The sequence below is a fragment of the Canis lupus genome, chromosome 36, assembly GCF_011100685.1.
Source record: "Canis lupus familiaris isolate Mischka breed German Shepherd chromosome 36, alternate assembly UU_Cfam_GSD_1.0, whole genome shotgun sequence".
In the NCBI taxonomy this organism is placed as follows: Eukaryota; Metazoa; Chordata; class Mammalia; order Carnivora; family Canidae; genus Canis; species Canis lupus.
In genome coordinates, this window is record NC_049257.1 from 5,510,963 (window position 1) to 5,530,209 (window position 19,247).

Consider the following 19,247-nt stretch of genomic DNA (forward strand, 5'->3'; position numbering starts at 1 on the left):
GACAACCTACAGAATAGGAGAAAATATTTGTAAATCATATACCTGGTAAAGGTCTAATATCCAAAATATATAAAGAAGTCTTACAATTCAACAACACAAAGACAACAATCCAATTTTAAAAAGGGCAAATGATTTGAATATATATCCAAAGGAGATATATAAATGGCCAATAACCACTTGAAAAGGCACTCAAAGTCATTAGCAATATGTGAAATGCAAATCAAAACCACAATGAGGTAACCACTTCACACCCACTAGTATAGCTATTAATACTAAAAACCAAACGAATACAAATAACAAATCTTGACAAGGAAATGAAGAAATTGGAAGTCTCATACATTGCTGTGGTCAGGGAAATGGTTCAGTTGCTAGGAAAAACAGTTTGGTGGTTTCTTTAACAGTTAAACATAAAATTGACATCTAACCCAGCGATTCCATTCCTAGATACTCGAAAGAACTAAAAACAGGTACTCAGGGGCACCTGGGTTGCTCAGCTGGTTAAGCATCTGCCTTCTTTCTGCTGAGATCATGCCCCATGTTGAGCCTGCTTCTCCTTCTCCCTCTGCCCCTCCCCTGCTCTCTGCCTGTGTTCTCTCTTCTCAAATAAATAAATAAATAAATAAAATCTTTAAAAAAAAATAAAAAATAAACAGATACTCAAACAAGTACAAGTACACACATGTTCATAGAAGCACGACTCACAGTAATCAAAATGTGGGACAACTCAAATGTCCATCAGTGGTTGAACAGATAAACAAATTGTAGTATACACATACAGTGAGATATTATTCAGATATAAATAAGAATGAAAAAAGTGATACCTGCTGCAAGGTAGATGGACTTCCAAAACAAGTGAATAAAGCCAGAAACAAAAAGCTTCATATATGTACTATTCCATCAATATTAAATCTTCAAAATAGGTAAATTCATAGAGATGGTATACAACATTATGAAAGAACTAAACTGTTCACTTTTAAATGGTAAATTTTATGTCATATGCATTTCACCTCAATAAAAAGAAAGCTTAGAGAAAAGGCAGCAAATAGGACTTGATCAACTTCTTTTCCAATGAGAAAAGAGAGAAGTTCACCAGGGTTAACAACATTTAAAATATGCAAAACATCTTTTGTATGAGGAAAAAAATTGTAATTACTTATTACAGATATCCTTCTGCAACTTTTTTCTTCTCTTACTCCCTTCCCGCATCTCTTCCTCCTTCCCCCAAATATAAATAATATATATTATGTATAAACACTAGAGAAATATATATTCCTCTCCTATAATTTAGATTATACCTTCTTTCTTGGTCCTATAATGATTTCTCTCCCTTTTTCTGCTTCCTCTTATCTATTTTTTATGAGGTGGCCTCAATGTTATCTTCTAATCCTTCTAAGTAAGTTTTTCATTTTCATCATTCATATTTTAATTTCTAAGTGCTTTCTGGTTTTTGCCCACTCATTTTCTTATAGCAAACTCTTGTGACATGGACATATCGTTTTCTCTTATTTCTCTAAAAATATTATTAATAATTATTATTATTTAAGTTTTCTTAAACTTAAAGTTTAAGAGTCTTTGTTTCCTCTACTTTTTTTTTTTTTTTTTCCTATTTATCTGTTTAGGTCTTTGTTATTTCTAATACAGGCTTTCCTCAAATATCTGATGACACTTGTGTATCCACTCATATTCTAGAAGGAACATTAAAAACTTAATTGGAAATTTTGTCAACTTTATGAGGCTTATCAACTGTGGATTTCACTTGGCTAAGTCATTTCACTTGGGAATTCCTTTGATGTTTTTATCCTTAAGTTTTTCTTTTAGAGCCAACTTAGCAAATGTGACTGGGAGATCACAATATTCAGTATATGATAAGCATTCACTCAAACCCCCTCTTCCTTTAATGCCCTTGCCCACAAAGGTGTTTCATTTACCTAAAGTCCAAAGACCTCAGTTAGATCCACTCCAGAAGATAAGCCTCCAGGCTTCTATTGAGTGAAGGAGGCATCCAACTGTGTTAAGTACAGGAGATCTGAGGACTATAACTGGTTAAATGGACTTTCTATGTTTAATGAATGTTTAATAAACATTTTACGTTTTCATACAGTCTTTGTCTCTAAAGATTGACCTGTACTTCTAAAAATGTCCCCCACCACTGTTGCCTCCCTTCCGGAGATACCAGGAATTCATCATTCCTGAGTACTCAAGGGTTTCAAATGTATAAACTGCATTTCTTTGTAGCTCACCTCATTGTCAGCTAATTATTCAGTTCTCTAACCCTTCTAAATTGGTTACTACTCATCTGTCCACTCTCCAGCTTCCAGAATTTTGTTGCTACTCATCCCTCTTCTATTTCTTTGCTTATGTTTTCTTAAAATGCATTTTTCTATCAAATTAGTGGGCCTTCCGCAATTAGCCAAACTAAATATATATGTTCAAGCTACCCTCTTCTCTTAGTCTCATGAAGTATTTTCTACATTAAAAATCATCTTCTATTGGAAGATGCTGATTTCAGGGGTAGTTACTCTGGTGCAATTAACCTTATGATTTTATTTTTATTTTTCATTTTTTATTTTTTATTTTTATTTTTATTTTTTTAATTTTTATTTATTTATGATAGTCACACAGAGAGAGAGAGAGAGGCAGAGACACAGGCAGAGGGAGAAGCAGGCTCCATGCACCAGGAGCCCGACGTGGGATTCGATCCCGGGTCTCCAGGATCGCGCCCTGGGCCAAAGGCAGGCGCCAAACTGCTGCGCCACCCAGGGATCCCTATTTTTCATTTTTTAAAACAGATTTCACTTATTTATTCAGAAGAGACACAGAGAGAGAGAGGCAGAGACACAGGCAGAGGGAGAAGCAGGCTTCATGCAGGGAGCCCGACATGGGACTCAATCCCAGGACCCTGGAATCATGACTTGAGCCAAAGGCAAAAGCTCAGCCACTGAGCCACCCAGGTTCCCCAGTGCAGTTAACTTTAAAGGTCATTTTTTATTATATAAAGGCTGGCTACCCTTTCTTGAAATTCTGCTGTATTTTTCTTCTACCTTTTTATATTCACTCTGTACAACACCATACTCTTTTTTAATTTTTTTAAGATTTTATTAATTCATGAGAGACACACAGAGAGAGAGAGAGAGAGAGAGAGAGAGAGGCAGAGACACAGGCAGAGGGAGAGGCAGGCTCCATTCAGGGAGTCCGATGTGGGACTCGATCCTGGGTCTCCAGGATTACGCCCTGGGTGAAGGCAGACACCCACCGCTAAGACACCCAGGCATCCCAACACTACACTCTTTTTTGACTGAATACTTAACTGCTAAGGAGGAAATAACACCCCCTCCTCCTTCAGTTCCTTTAGTTCTCTCAGCATACTAATGTTCTAAATTACATTGTGCTGGTTTCATTCCTCTTCATATCCTGGCATGCAAGTACTCTATTTGTTAGTCAGTTTGTACTATCCCTTTAGGCATTTGTCTAGGTTTCATACAATTTTATCTTCTAAGAATTCTTCCTCTGATTTTTTTTTTTAAGATTTTATTTAATGATTTATTTGACAGAGCAAGAGAGCAGAAGCAGGAGGAGAGGCAGGCTGAGAGAGAGAGAGATAAACAGGCTCCCTGCTGAGCAAGAAGCCCAATGCAGGGCTTGATCCCAGGACTCTGGGATCATGACCTGTGCTGAAGGCAGACACTTAACCAACTGAGCCATCCAGGTACCCCCCCTTCCTCTGATTCTTGACCAACAGACTCACAAAGCACATAGTTTTCTTCACTGGTGTCATTTGCTCACTACAGTTGTATGTCGTTAATCTCCTAACACTCTTGCATGTTTTCCTGAGAGTGCCTGCTTAATATTATGACAGAAAACATTAAATAGCTGGGATTCTGAGGAGGGGTAAGATCTAAACTCCCAGCTGAGGACCATCAGAGAGGCTATCACCAGCTCAAAAATAAATAAATTCCCTTTTTTATAATTATACTTCCTCCCTCAAAACCACCCCTCAAATTTGCTATGAGACCTTCCTTCAAAACTTGTAATATTTAATCTTCTTTCCACCACATGTATATGCTTCTAAACATGGAGGATAAAAGGTGGGAGAAAACAAAAGGGAAAAAGGGCAGCAGTAAGAAAGAGCTTTTTACCCTCCACTGGGAAAAGAAATTTGACTTTCTCATATATCCTAAGTCAGGTACCACTTATTTATTTTGCTATATAGCTGGAAATTATAAACTCTTTCTAAAGATTTTTTGCAGCACTAACATTGCTGTTCAAATAGTGATACCTAGCCCTACTAGGATTCAAACAGCATAATGGAAAATCTCTGTAGAATGAAAAAAAATTTTTTTTATTTAAAGATTTTATTTATTCATGAGAGACACAGAGAGAGAGAGAGGCAGAGACACAGGCAGTGGGAGAAGCAGGGAGCCCAATGTGGGACTCGATCCTGGGTCTCCAGGATCACACCCTGGGCCGAAGGTGGCACTAAACCTCTAAGCCACCGGGCTGCCCTAGAATGAAAATTTTTGATGAGGACTTTCCCATCCTCAGGGATCACACTATTCCTTTCATATTCCAAAAACACGTACATATATGTCTATGATGGTATCTACCACATTTATAATGACTGGTTTGTGTGTCTGTTTCCTCACTAGTACCTAAGCTCCTAGATAAAACAATAGAAACACCATATCGTCCATCTTTAGAAATTTACGAAGTAATTCAAAAGGCACAATGTAATGTTTAGAGTCGAGGAGTAATGCATATCCATGAATTTCTCTTTAAGATGATGGAAACTGGGATCCCTGGGTGGCGCAGCGGTTTGGCGCCTGCCTTTGGCCCAGGGCGCGATCCTGGAGACTCGGGATCGAGTCCCACATCGGGCTCCCGGTGCATGGAGCCTGCTTCTCCCTCTGCCTGTGTCTCTGCCTCTCTCTCTCTCTCTGTGACTATCATGAATAAATAAATAAAAAATCTTTAAAAAAAAAAAAAAAGATGATGGAAACTTCTTAACTCTGATAGCAATAGTATATATAATTCAAGAAAAAGAAAACAAAGTACCTCCGAAAATATAAATCATAAAGAATTTATAATATTGCTTTAAAGCCACCTACATATGAGACATGGCTTAAAAGCCTCCAATAGGAGAAAAGCAGAATGTGGAACATTTTCAATTTAAACATGAGATGAAGGAAAATAAAACCAACCACCAACCATAAAGACTTCCAGTGGCTTCTCTTCACATTGGAAAAAAGTTCTGTTTTGATGACATCTGCCTACCTCTACTCCCCAGTTTATAATACCCTAACCTCATTAGCATTGTGATTCCTATTTCCTAAAATGCTTGCACAGCTGGCTCCTTCTGATGATGGTTTCTCAATATGAGTGTTGCCTCCTCACAGAGGCATTCTTCAACTTTTATATGCATACTGCCCTTAATTCTACCCTGCCCCCATATATATGCTATCATATTTTCCTTGGTTAGGAGATCTTATCAATTATTAAAAATATTTCATGTATTTATTACTTTTCTCTTACTAGAAAGTAAACTTAATAAAAGTAAACAGAAGGCACTTTGTCTAATTGACTACATAGCTAGAGAGTATTAGCATATAAGTCAGTGCTGCATAACTGTTTGTTAAATAAATGAATAAATGAGTGACTGAATGTGAACCACATCATGTACTGATTGGATGAATAAATGGGTCACAATTCCTTTCTAGGGAATATTTTCTCAGGTAGATAGAATCTTTGAGTACATTACCAACTTTAATGAAGTATGAATCTGAATCCCAGTTATACCAATTACTAATTATGTCAACTTGGAACAATTACTTACTATCAGTAAGTCAAGATAAAATGATACTTGGAAACTGTCTGGCACACAGTTAGCCTTTATTCTTAACTCTCTCTTAGAGGACAGGAGTTGAAAGTGGAAGAAATCATAGGAACAGATCAAATATGTGTTTGCTCTAATGGTCACTATTGAGCATCATGGGTTCACCCGTTTATTGGGAAGCAACAGGTCACCAAGCAGAGCTAAAAAAAAAAAATATATGACCATGTCTGCATTTGGAACAAGTAAAATCACATCCCTCAAACATAGTTGGCACTTTAATATCATCTGCTAAAATAATAATGAACAATTTCAGGTCACAGAAATTTTAAGCTTATAATTTCTTGAATACTTAAATTTGTATTTATAAGAAATGCAGTAGTCAAGATATTAGATCAAGACATTCCTGGTTTTGGGCAGCCCAGGTGGCTCAGCGGTTTAGCGCCACCTCCAGCCCAGGGCATGATCCTGGAGATGCATTGGGCTCCCTGTGTGGGGCCTGCTTCTCCCTCTGCCTGTGTCTCTGCCTCTCTCTCTGCCTCTGTGTTTCTCATGAATAAATAAATAGATTTTTTTTTAAAAGACATTCCTGGTTTATAATCCTTATTCTACCTCTTGATCACTGTATTATCTTAGGTGAGTTGCTCAAGTTAAGCCTCAATTAAAGTTGGGTTGTTGACAATGCAAACTTCAATTTACACTTCAAACATTTCTCAGTACTCTTAAGGTAAAGGGGGGGGGAACCCTTAACTTATTCTACAATGCCCTTTATCTTCTGGTTGTTAATCTCAAACCATAATCCTTTTTCTCTGTACTCTAGTTACATTGACCTTCTATTTATTTCCTTCAAAGCACTATGTACCCTATCTATTCACCCATATATGTACCCTTATTAGAGGTTGTTTTATTTTTTAATTTCTTCATTTGGCCCTTAGTTATTATCTATGTCCTTTCATTTCAGCCTGAAGAACTCCTTTTATCATTTCTTGTAGGGCGGTTCTATTAGCAACAAATTTCCAGGCTTAAGTATGCTCAAAGAGCTAATGAAAACCAAAGACAAAGAACAAAAGGAAACCAGGAAAAAAATATATGAACAAAATGAGAGTATCAGTAAGGACATAGAAATTATGAAGAGAAACTAAATAAAAATGCTGGAGCTAAAAAGAATAATAGGTGAAATGAAAAAACCACTGGAGAGGGGGATGTTCAAAGCAAACTGAACAGACTTTAAGAAAGAGCCAACAGACTTGAAGATGGGTCAATTTAGATTATCTAGTCTGAGGAACAGAACGAAAAAAGTATGGAGAAGTCAACAGATATGTTATAGGTATCTCAAAAGGAGAAGAGAAAAGGGGGCAGAAAAAAATATCTGAAGAAGTAATGGCTGAAAACTTCCCAAATTTAAGGAAAGAAACATGAATCCACACATTCAAAGAGATCAGTGCACTCCGGAAGGATAAACACAGGGAGAAGCACATTGAGACACATAGTCAAGATTTTGAAAGACAAAAATAGAATCTTGAAAGCAGCAGGAGAGAAGCAACACATCACTTACTAGGAATCCTCAATAAAATTAACAGCCAATTTCTCATCACAAAGTATGGAGCTCAGAGGTAGGGAGATGACATATTTAAAGTTCTAAAAGAAAAACAATTACTGACAAAGGATTCTATATCTGGCAAAATTATTCTTTGAAAATGAAGGAGAAATTAAGACATTCTCAAATAAATGAAGTAAATGAGATAAATATTAACAGCATCATGACAAAAAGAGGAGCAGTGTAGTATAGTGAAGACACAAGAACCATGTCAAACTGAATGGGCTCTAACCCTGAACATCACTGATTAATAACAACGTAACTCTGGGTGAACTGTTTAACCTCTCTATAGCTCATTTCCCTTTTATAAAATGAGGATAATAACAGTACCTCTCTCATGAAGTTCGGATGGTGAAATAAATTAAAACAATAAATTCATAAAAGGGTACTTGGCATGTAATTAAGCACTCAACTGCTGACTATCATCATCATCATCATCATTTTTACAGAAATTCTAGAATATTAGCTTTTATTTCTTTCAACTACCCATATTTCTGTAAAACAAACACTGAATACTGAGAAAATGACACAATACTGAGTTTCTGTAGAATTGTGCATTAGTAAAATCACAAATTATATTTTAAGTCTAATAAGTAGATTGAACTAAATGTTTTGTCATGCCTTTAATCAGAGACCAAGTAAAAAAAGTGATTGGTGAAAGTAGTTTTTTTCTCAAGTTGCTGACATAGATGCTTAAACCTTTAGGTATAGGCTTAGACTTTTTACTTAAACAGTCCAACACTACTATCATAGCTACAATGATTTCTAACAATAATTTCTTAACATTAAATATTGAATCAGTGTACACGTTTGTCTTATAATATTTTTAAACTGTTTGAATTTGGACTCAAATATAATATATAGATTAGAATAGGCTGACATATCCCTGAAGTCTCTTTTCATCTGTAACTGTTTCTACCACAGCCTCATGCCATTAATACTTTTAGTTAAAGAAAACAGATCTGTCTTTTAGAGTTTCCCAGTATGGACTTTCCTAATTTTATCCCCTTGTGTCATTTATTATGTCCCTCTATTCTTACTATTTCTTGTAAGTTAGTCTTGATCATAATCAATAATTTTTCTGTTGTTTTCATTTGGATGGACAGCTTCAGAGTGGTTGTGTGTACTTCTGTTAGCAAAGACATGTCTTTCTTACATAAAGCAGGAATGATAATGTTAGGAAGATTAAATGAGTTACTAAAAATCAAATTCTTAGATTAGTACCTGGGACACAGTGGGCACTCATAAACACTGACTCTTATTATTGCACTGCATGCATGCAGTGATTTGATAACAGACCTGATGAGAACTTTTGAGGAAGTAGTTAAAGATAACTAATATTTCTGGCTTAGGTGGCTAAGTGGATATTGGTATCATTGACAAATACAGGAAATATATAAAGAGGAAAAGGTTTCTGGAAATTGGAAGAAAATGTGTTCAAGTTTAGACATGCTGAGTTTAGTGCTATAGGATAGCAAGGTACCAATGTCTGTCACATACAAAACTGGAAACAAGGATTCTAAAACGTAAAAGAAACGTCTGTGGATAGAAAATAAAGATAAAATGTTGAGAGGAAAGGGAACTCCGTCAAGGTCACAATTATCATAAGAAGACTATAAGTTCACTCTTAGAATGAATTGGCATTGGATAAAGAGAGGTAAAAAAACTTCAAGGAAAGGAAATGATGTATGGAAAAAAAGATACAGACACAATCTTCACTATATGTTCTAGTCATAAGAATATTCTGACTAGGGGCACTTGGGTGGCTTAGTTGGTTGAGCATCCAACTCTTGATTTCAGCCTGGTCATGATCTCAAGGTCATAGGATCAGGCCCTGAGTCGGGCTCTGTGCTCAGTGTGGAATCTGCTTGAGATTCTCTCTCTCCATTTCCCTCTGCCCCTCCCCCACTGCACTCTCACCTCTCTCACTAAAATAAATAAGTGAATCTTAAAAAAAAAAAAAAAAAGAATGTTATGACTAGAAAAACTTTTCATGTTGTAAAGTTACATAGATACGGCAAAGAGAACTTTGAATGGCTTTGAAATTTAGGAATAGGTAATTCAATTTAAATAGAAAATGATAAGATATTTAAGAAGTTAGTAAGATAATTAAACTCTATGCTGTGGCAACATCATGCAAAAATCTAACATAACAGAATTAGAAAGTAGAAGATATACTTACTATACTACTCTAGAGGATTGAAAATTTATGCCACTTTTAATTCCACCTAAGCTAAAGAGAACACTGCGTAGGGACATGGCTTCAGGCTTCCCAGAAGTAGAAGAAGATGGCATATTTAGTGCCTTCCCATATCCCTTTCCATCCCACTCTCTTGTTTTCTCCTTTTCCTTGGGAAACCAATGCTCAAGCTGCCCTAACTATATAAAAATAAAACTGCATTTTTGCAACGATGCCCTGTCTTGCTCCCTGAAGCATTCTAGTTACATCTCCACAATCAGTTCTAGCCTGCCATATAATATTTCATTTTCCCCCTACCATCTTATAGATCCTTTTTCAATTTCAAGTAATTCATACAACTTGATAAGTGATCAAAACCCTAGGAGATATTTAATTTAAAAAAGAATTTACTAACTTGTATGAATTTCAAATTGTTAAAGTGTATATTCTCCGTATGTTTTCTATGTACTTACCCATTCTGGTTCATCCTGACATTATCATACTAAGAGACACACCAGCACAGGACAGTTTATTGAATAAATTTCTGCTGTGCCACTATTGGATACAAAGCATTCTAACAGACTCTAAGGGAACTAAAAGAATGAATAAAACATAATATGCCTTTACTAGATAGTAAGGACTTTAAAGGCTAACAGGTGAAATAACCAAACATACAACTCATCTCATAAAGCAGATAAGAGCTTTATAAGAATGTTTCTAAAACTTAAGATATATATAGATCCTTACAAATGGAGAAAAAATGTCTTATAAACACAAGGATAGATTGAAATTAATTAAATTATTATATTACTGAAATACATAGAAAAGTAACTATTGATAAGGATAAACTCTTCTTGCTATTAAATCTAATTCAATATACTACCAAAACAAATTCACAAAGTATGCACATAAAAGCTACAAAACTATGGGTGGGTGGGCGGTCCAGTTAGTTAATCATTCAACTCTTGATTTTAGCTCAGGTCATGATCTCTGTCCGGGTCATGAGATCCACAATAGGCATACAGCCTGCTTAAGATTCTCTCTCTCCCTCTCCTTTTGCCTGCCTTCTTATCACTTGTGTGTGCTTTTTCCATCTCTCTCTCTCTCTCTCTAAAAAAAAAGCCACAAAACTAGCAGATTTCAAGTTGTTATCATATGATGTTTTTGCTAAAATGAAATCATTGTACTCAATATGATGGAATATGGTACTAATTGTACTTCCCCATTATTTTCCAAATACATTTGAGTTTGGCATGCCTATCTTCTAATCTAGTGTCTCCTAAACATTTAATATTGCCACCATTATTTTCTACTCAAACTATTACAAAGCTTTAATTTAGTTCATTCTTGATGTCATCTGGCCTTCACTTGATACAAATGAGCCATATATGTCAAATCTATTTCTGTTCTTTTCTTATTAGACTGACATAATTAAACACAATCACAGTCCTGCAAGTACATGGTAGTAATTGAGTATAAGGTAAGGATCCCAAGAGATAAAAGAATATACTTATATTAATTTCTTTTATATTAACATTTGTAAATTATTATAGGAAACCCTCTTTCCACAGAGAATATATCTATACTCAGATCCAAGGTAGTATTGAAGAACACTGCTATGACAGATATAATACTAAAAAGGCAGAAACGATGAGGATATTAGTTCTAACTTCAAGGAGGAGAAGGTAATATTTGAGGGGAACTGTGACATTTGAGTTTATTGGCAAATGTGTAAGTTTTCTAAAATTTCATTTCTGTAAGTTTGACACTAAAACTATGAAAGATCTAGAGTGAAAAAAAAAAAAAAGGACACCCAGAAATATTCAGTAATAGGGGTAATAAAGAGACAAAAACTATGAATTTTTATGAATAAAAGTTAAGCATTTTTTCCTGAGATAAAAGTAAATTGGAGAATAAAATTGCAAGCATTAGATGTGCTATTCACAAAATAGATGGCATATGTTGCATGTGGAAAAGTTTACTTGCACTATCTTATATTATGGAAATATACCTATTGATGTAATGTTTTTAAAATGCATTTGGAAAATGCATTCACATAAGGACAGCATCAGGAATATTTGTATTAAACTTTTTTTTAAAAAAAGATTTTATTTGTTTGAGAGAGAAACAGAGCATGTGAGGAGAGACAGAGAGAGAGAGGGAAAAATTCGAAGCAGACTCTGTGCTGACCCTGGAGACTGACGGAGGGCTCAGTCCCACAACTCGAGATCATGACCCAAGCCAAAACAAAGAGTCAGACTCTTAACTGAATGAGCCAGTCAGGCAGCCCTAACATCTATGACATGCTAACTGAGGTGTCCTTTTGATGCTATACAATAAGAATTTTCCATTTTTATCAAAATCATTCTTTCTTTAGTTTTTCCTTTGTATATTTATAAAATAATAATAAGAATCAAATTTAATTATTCTATATAACTCAGCCTATAACAACTTTATTCTTACCTCTGAACCAGTTTTTGCAGATTATATTTGTATTTTATATTTTCCTTGACTACAACATTTACAAGTCTGCACTGGTGTTCTAGAAAGTGTGAGAGAAGAGAATGATGTACTAACAAAATAAAATTTCAAGTCACTTTAATTCAGAAAACATTTATCTAGTCTAGGTGCTAGACTCACTACTGATTACAGCAAAAAAACACCAAACCAAAGTAGAAAACTTTTTTCTTTTATATTCTCTCATGCTTCTATAATTATTTCTAGACTATGTTAAGTTAGTGTCTTTTGCAGGCAGCCCCAGTGGCCCAGCAGTTTAACACTGCCTTCGGCCCAGGGCATGATCCTGGAGACCCGGGATCGAGTCCCATGTCGGGCTCCCTGCATGAAGCCTGCTTCTCCCTCTGCTTGTGTCTCTGCCGATCTCTCTCTCTCTCTCTCTCTCTCTTTCTATGTCTGTCATGAATAAATAAATAAAATCTTTAAAAAAAGTTATTGTCTTTTGCTTTTTTTCAGGCAAATTTATTAAACAGCTCATTTAAAATTTTCAAGTAAGAATTAAGTTTTAAACTAAATGTGTAACATCGTACACTTCCATTTGTTCAAGGAAGTTTAGTTGGGTCTCTGCAGCACAATACCATTTATATTTGCAGTCACATGGAGAACACCATGCTTGCTTTTAGCTCCATTAATGGTATAATGATGTAACTTTTGCTGGAGATGCACTAAGCAGAGAAGGATCTTTTATCCAAATATACACATCTGCTTTGGCTATTTTTTTTTTAAGATTTTCTTTATTTGACAGAGAGAGCATACAAGTGCACAAGCTGGGGGAACAGCAGGCAGAGGGAGAGGGAGAAGCAGGAAGATCCCAGGACTCTGGGATCATCATGACCTGCGCCAAAGGCAGATGCTTAACCAACTGAGCCACCCAGGTGTCCCATGCTTTTGGTATTAACAAAAGGCAGAAAAATAAAGGTCAGTTAATATGTAGCAGACTTCTGGAAATGGCTGATTTCTGCACTTTACAAATAATCATTTAACTATCAATAGAAAACACTGGGAAAGGGCTCCCAGAGCAGCGCCTTGGCGGTCGGCAAGAACAAGCGCCTTACGAAAGGCGGAAAAAGAGAGCCAAGAAGAAAGTGGTTGATCCATTTTCTAAGAAAGATTGGTATGATGTGAAAGTGCCAGCTATGTTCAATATAAGAAATGTTGGAAAAACACTAGTCACAGGAACTCAAGGAACCAAAATTGCGTCTGATGGTCTCAAGGGTTGCGTTTTTGAAGTTAGCCTTGCTGATCTGCAGAATGATGAAGTTGCCTTTAGGAAATTCAAGCTAATCACTGAGGATGTGCAGGGCAAAAACTGCCTGCCTAATTTCCATGGCATGGATCTTACCCGTGACAAAATGTGCTCCATGGTCAAAAAATGGCAGACCATGATTGAAGCTCATGTTGATGTAAAGACTACTGATGGTTATTTGCTTCGTCTATTTTGTGTTGGTTTTACTAAAAAACGCAATAATCAGATTCGGAAGACCTCTTATGCTCAGCACCAACAGGTCCACCAAATTCGGAAAAAGATGATGGAAATCATGACCCGAGAGGTGCAGACAAATGACTTGAAAGAAGTGGTCAAATAAATTGATTCCAGACAGCATCAGAAAAGATATAGAAAAAGCTTGTCAGTCTATTTATCCACTCCATGATGTTTTTGTTAGAAAAGTAAAAATGCTGAAGAAGTCCAAGTCTGAATTGGAAAAACTCATGGAGCTTCATGGTGAAGGTAGTAGTTCTGGAAAAGCTACGGGGGATGAGACCGGTTCTAAAGTTGAACGAGCTGATGGATATGAACCACCAGTCCAAGAATCTGTTTAAAATTCAGACATTTAATGGTGACAAATAAAAACATATTTGTGATGTTTAATTTCTTATCATTCTTTTTAAATTATCAGACTCAGTGAAGCAGATGTTCTGAATTGACAGTGAGAACTTTTCAGAACTGTTGTATGGATCTTATCCGTTGCTCTTGGCTACTAAATAGCTGCAAAAGGGTAGTGATCTATTTTAAGCTGTAGTGATCTGGATGGAAGTGTTATAGATGGTTAATAAAAGGAAACTTAAAAAAAAAAAAAAAACACTGGGAAAGACACTTGATCTTTCTGAGTCTGTTTAGTCATCTGTAACTGTAATAATAAAGGCTCAAATAGAAAACACCTATCATCTTAAAAAACAGTGAATAAATAAATGTTAGTTTTGTTCTTCCTTTCTCAACATTTAATAGAAAAACCTTGAAAAAATAAAAATAAAAATGAAGAAAAAAATAAAATATTAAAAGAACTCTTTGCTAGGTATTTAGCACTTACCAAATTCTTGATATGTAAACTCCTACAAAATCTAAACTTTAGGTTCATTTACTTTCTCAACTTTTATATTTCAACAGTATTAGATCAAAATATTTGCATGTCCCTCACATACATTTTTTCCAAATCCATAAAACCCATTTCCTCTTTCTGGATTCTCTTCCTTTAAAAAAAAATGTTATTTGAGCATAGCTGACACAAAATATTACATTAGTTTCAGGTGTACAACATAGTGATTCAACAAGTTTATACATTATGTTATGCTCACCACAAGTATAGCTACCGTCTGTCACCATACAACACTATCATAACATCATTGGCTACATTCCTTATGCTGTGCCTTTTATTCCTGTGACTTATTCATTCCATAACTGGAAGTGTGTATTTCCCACTCTCTTCACACATTTTGCCTATTCCTCCACCTTCCTCCCCTCTGGCAACCGTCAGTTTGTTCTCTGTATTTATAGGTTTGATTCTGCTTTTTCTTTGTTTATTCATGTTTTATTTTTTGACAGGAGTGTTTTACACATGAGTGAAATCATATGGTATTTATCTTTCGCAGCCTGACTTATTTCAACTTAGCATTACACTCTAGTTCCATCCATATTGTCACAAATGGTATTACCTCATTATTTTTATGGGTACATAATATTCCTGTGTGTGTGTGTGTGTGTGTGTACATACATACACATATATTTACCACAGTTTCCCTACCATTCATCTATTGATGGATGCTTAGGTTGCTTCCATATTTTGGCTATTGTAAATAATGCTGCATATATATTTCACACAAAGGAGTGCATATATCTTTCAGTATTAGTGTTTTCTTCTATTTCATACCTCAGAAATCTAGCCCAACTTGGGTGGCTTGGTGGTTGAGCATCTGCCTTTGGCTCAGTCATGATCCCAGGGTCCCTGCAGGGAGCCTGCTTCTCCCGCTGTCTATGTCTCTGCCTCTCTCTCTGTGTCTCTCATGAATAAATACATAAAATCTTAAAAAAAAAAAAAAATAGGGATCCCTGGGTGGCGCAGCGGTTTGGCGCCTGCCTTTGGCCCAGGGCGTGATCCTGGAGACCCGGGATCGAATCCCACGTCGGGCTCCCGGTGCATGGAGCCTGCTTCTCCCTCTGCCTGTGTCTCTGCCTCTCTCTCTCTCTCTCTCTCTGTGACTATCATAAATTAAAAAAAAAAAAAAAAAAAAAAAAAAAAAAAAAAAAAAAAAAAAAAAAAATAAATAAATAAAATCTTTAAAAAAAATCTAGCCCAGATGTCATCCTTCTCTGTAAAGCTTTCCTTAGTCTCCTCCCCTAAACACAGTGAATTAGTCCCTTTTCTATTTTTCTCCTAAAATCTAAGCTATAAAAAGTGACAGCAGAGTTCAATAAAAATAAATGAAATATAAACAAACCAAAGACATTTTAACAATGTAATAAACTTTCTTTGTCAAGTTATTTTAGTGTGTCAGGATTAGTTTTAGCCATGAGTGACAGAAAACCTGAAACCAGTGGCTTACAAAAAATAAGTCTATCCCTGTCATGTCAAGGAAGTTCAGATGGAAACACCAGTATAGACATGGACAGGGTAACATCTGAAGATGTTAGAGACTTTCTCTCTTTTTGCATTGTCCATTCCTGGTTTGGGATTTCCACTTATTTCCAATTACCATGTCCATATTTCAATCATCAAGTAGGAAGGGAGAAAAAAGAGGGAATGCAACCCTTCCTTTAAGACTACTTTCTACAAGTTGTACAGAGTACTTTTGCTTATTTATCTTTGGCCAAACCTTAGTCCTATGACCACATCTAGATGCAAGGGAAGCTGGGAAATATTCTCATTCCAGGTATTGAAATGCTGGGAAACGATGAGTAGAGGGGGACAACCAACATTAGGGAACAACTACCAGTCACTATGACACTTGGTTATATCTTATCTGTAGTAGGTAACTGACATTTTTGCTATCTACACCAATATTTCTAGTAGTGTGTACATTGTAAAACTGTATAATAGTTCCTTCCAAATTTCAATTTTTAAGTGAAATATTTCTGTTGGTGGAGATTAGTCTCTACAAAATTTAAGTAATACTTATAATAAAATTACAAAGGGAAAAAAGGAATATTAATAAAAAATGGAAAAGGCTTAGGGCACCTGGGTGGCTCAGTTGGTTAAGCATCCAATTCTTGATTTCAGTTCAAGTCCTGATCTCAGTGTCATAAGATGGGCCCATATCAGGCTCCATACTGGGGTGCAGAGTCTGCTTAAGACTCTCTTTCCATCTCCCTCTGCCCGCCTACCCTGCTCACACACAGGTGTGAGTGCTCTTTCTCTCTCGTTAAAAACAAAAAACAAAACTAAAACAAAACAAAACCAGAAAAGGCCATTTAATTTACTTTGTCACAGATTATTAAAATATGTAGTAAAAGGTTAAATCAGAATATTTAAAAATATAGCTAATATATTAATGAAATTACATATTAACAAAACTGCATGTAAGTGAAATTGCATGAATACTCTCAAAGAAGAGAATCTGGAAAGATTTGAGAAGGAAAAAAATCTATGAGTTATTTTATTATACCTCCTATAAATGCTGTTTAGAGATTTTTAGTCAAGTAGATGTGATCAGGGGTGCCTTGGTGGCTCAGTCGGTTAAGTGTCTGCCTACAGCTCAGGTCATGATCCCAAGGTCAAGAATCTGCTTCCCCCTCTGCCTCTGCCTCCCCATTTTGTGTGTGAGCTTTGTTTTTCAAATACATACATAAAATATTTTTTTAAAAAAGTAAATGTGATCACAAAACAATATTAAAATCTGGTAGAGGGGAACCCTGGGTGGCACAGCGGTTTGGCACCTGCCTTTGGCCCAGGGAGCGATCCTGGAGACCCGGGATCGAATCCCATGTCGGGCTCCCAGTGCATGGAGCCTGCTTCTCCTTCTGCCTGTGTCTCTGCCTCTCTCTCTCTCTCTCTCTGTGTGACTATCATAAATAAATAAAAAATTAAAAAAATAAATAAATAAAATAAAATCTGGTAGAATAAAACAAAATCAGGGTTAGGCCAAGATCTCACACTACATGACTTCAGAAAAGTAACTTTACAGGTGATGATACGACTAGGGGTCAAAAGAATTTAATATGTATCAGCCTCTGGGCTATGCTTTATAAGCATGATATCACTTAATATTCACAACACTCCTAGACATATATTATCTCTGCTTTAGAGAGGAAAAAAATGGATCTTAGACTATGTGATTGACTCAAGATCACAAGAGCTATATAAGTACCAGAGCACAAACTTAAACAACTGTTTTTCTGACCTCAGTTCATGTTCTTAGCCATTACGCATTATTACCTCCCTTCAAACTCTCTTGACCATGGTTTTCTCATCTGTTGTATAAGGGGGAATGTAGCACAACCTGAACCATTCAAAAGTTCATTCTGGCCTTTTAAGATGTTAATGTTCTAGTAAGGCCTGACTCTTTCCCTAAATAAAAGCATATCATATCAAAAGATCTAATCACGTCTACTTGCTGGAATTCATATGTCAATTAAGTTATCATAAATAAATGTATCATAGAGAATATAAATTCATTTATTGAAACTTACAAACAAAAGGGCCACAATATGTAAGGTAAATTTGGATGTTAAGTCTTTACAGCTGATTTCATGACCCTTCATGTATGTGTAAAGGAGCCATATGTAAAGTTAAGTAAGAGGGAAGAAATTAATAAACATTATTTGTAAATCTTGCATAGCAATCCTTTGAAGCGTATGTAATACATCATTTTACAGGTGAAGATACTGAGGCACAAAGAGGGTGACTTGTGGAAGGTCACATACTTAGTGGCATCAATACTTGAACTCTCTCTAGTTTTTCTTTTTTTTTTAAGATTGATTGATTGATTGATTTTTATTTATTTTAGAGAGAGTGAGGAGGAGAGGGGGAGAGAGAGAGAGAGAAAAGGAATCTGAAGCAGACTCCTCACTGAGCATGGAGCCTGACGCCAGGCCAGATCTCATGACCCTGAGATCATGACCTGAACCAAAATCAAGAGTCAGATGGCTGACTGAGCTACCCAGGTGCCCCAAACCCTCTCTGGTTCTAAAACCTACATTCTTTCCCATCAACCCTGCTTCCTATGTTCAATTCTGGATATTCGTGCATTAATATCGTTATTTCAATTTTAATGTAGGAAAACTAAAGATGCTAACTAATTTAGCTCCTTCTGGAGTATTTACGATTACCAGCAAATACTGGCTGAATACTCATTTGCTGAGCACAGTTGGAAAATATGTATTAAAATATATAAAATAAAAGAGAATATATATTATCAGTAACACAGTAATAATAAAAAATTAAGCATTACCAAATTACTAGGGAGAATTACTTTCTTTTTTTTTATTATTTTTTCTGGATTTTATTTATTTATTCATGAGAGACACAGAGAGAGAAAGAGAGAGAGAGAGAGAGGCAGAGACACAGGCAGAGGGAGAAGCAGGCTCCATGCAGGGAGCCCGATGTGGGACTCGATCCCGGGACTCCAGGATCACGCCCCAGGCTGAAGGCAGGTGTTCAACCGCTCAGCCACCCAGGTGTCCTGAGAATTACTTTCAATTAGGATGACTAGGAAGGTCTCAAAGAAATGATTATCTGTAGACAAGGTATTAGAGAAGTCTGAGTTCATCAGAAAAAACTAAAAGCCTGAAATGGAAAAAGGATATTTTAGAGAGGGGCATCTGGCTGGTTTAGCTCGTAGAGCATTTAACTCTTCATCTCAAGGTTGTGAGTTCAAGTCCCATGTTGGTCACAGAGACTGATTAAAAATAAAAT

The 19,247-nt window shown here is 36.0% G+C and overlaps 1 protein-coding gene and 1 pseudogene across 16 annotated transcripts in view; one reads left to right on the forward strand and one right to left on the reverse strand.

Annotated features, from left to right (window-relative positions):
* BAZ2B (bromodomain adjacent to zinc finger domain 2B) overlaps window positions 1–19,247 on the reverse strand; it is a 293,190-nt gene that overhangs the window by 199,488 nt on the left and 74,455 nt on the right. The window lies entirely within an intron of this gene.
* LOC607868 lies at window positions 11,063–13,990 on the forward strand (annotated as a pseudogene).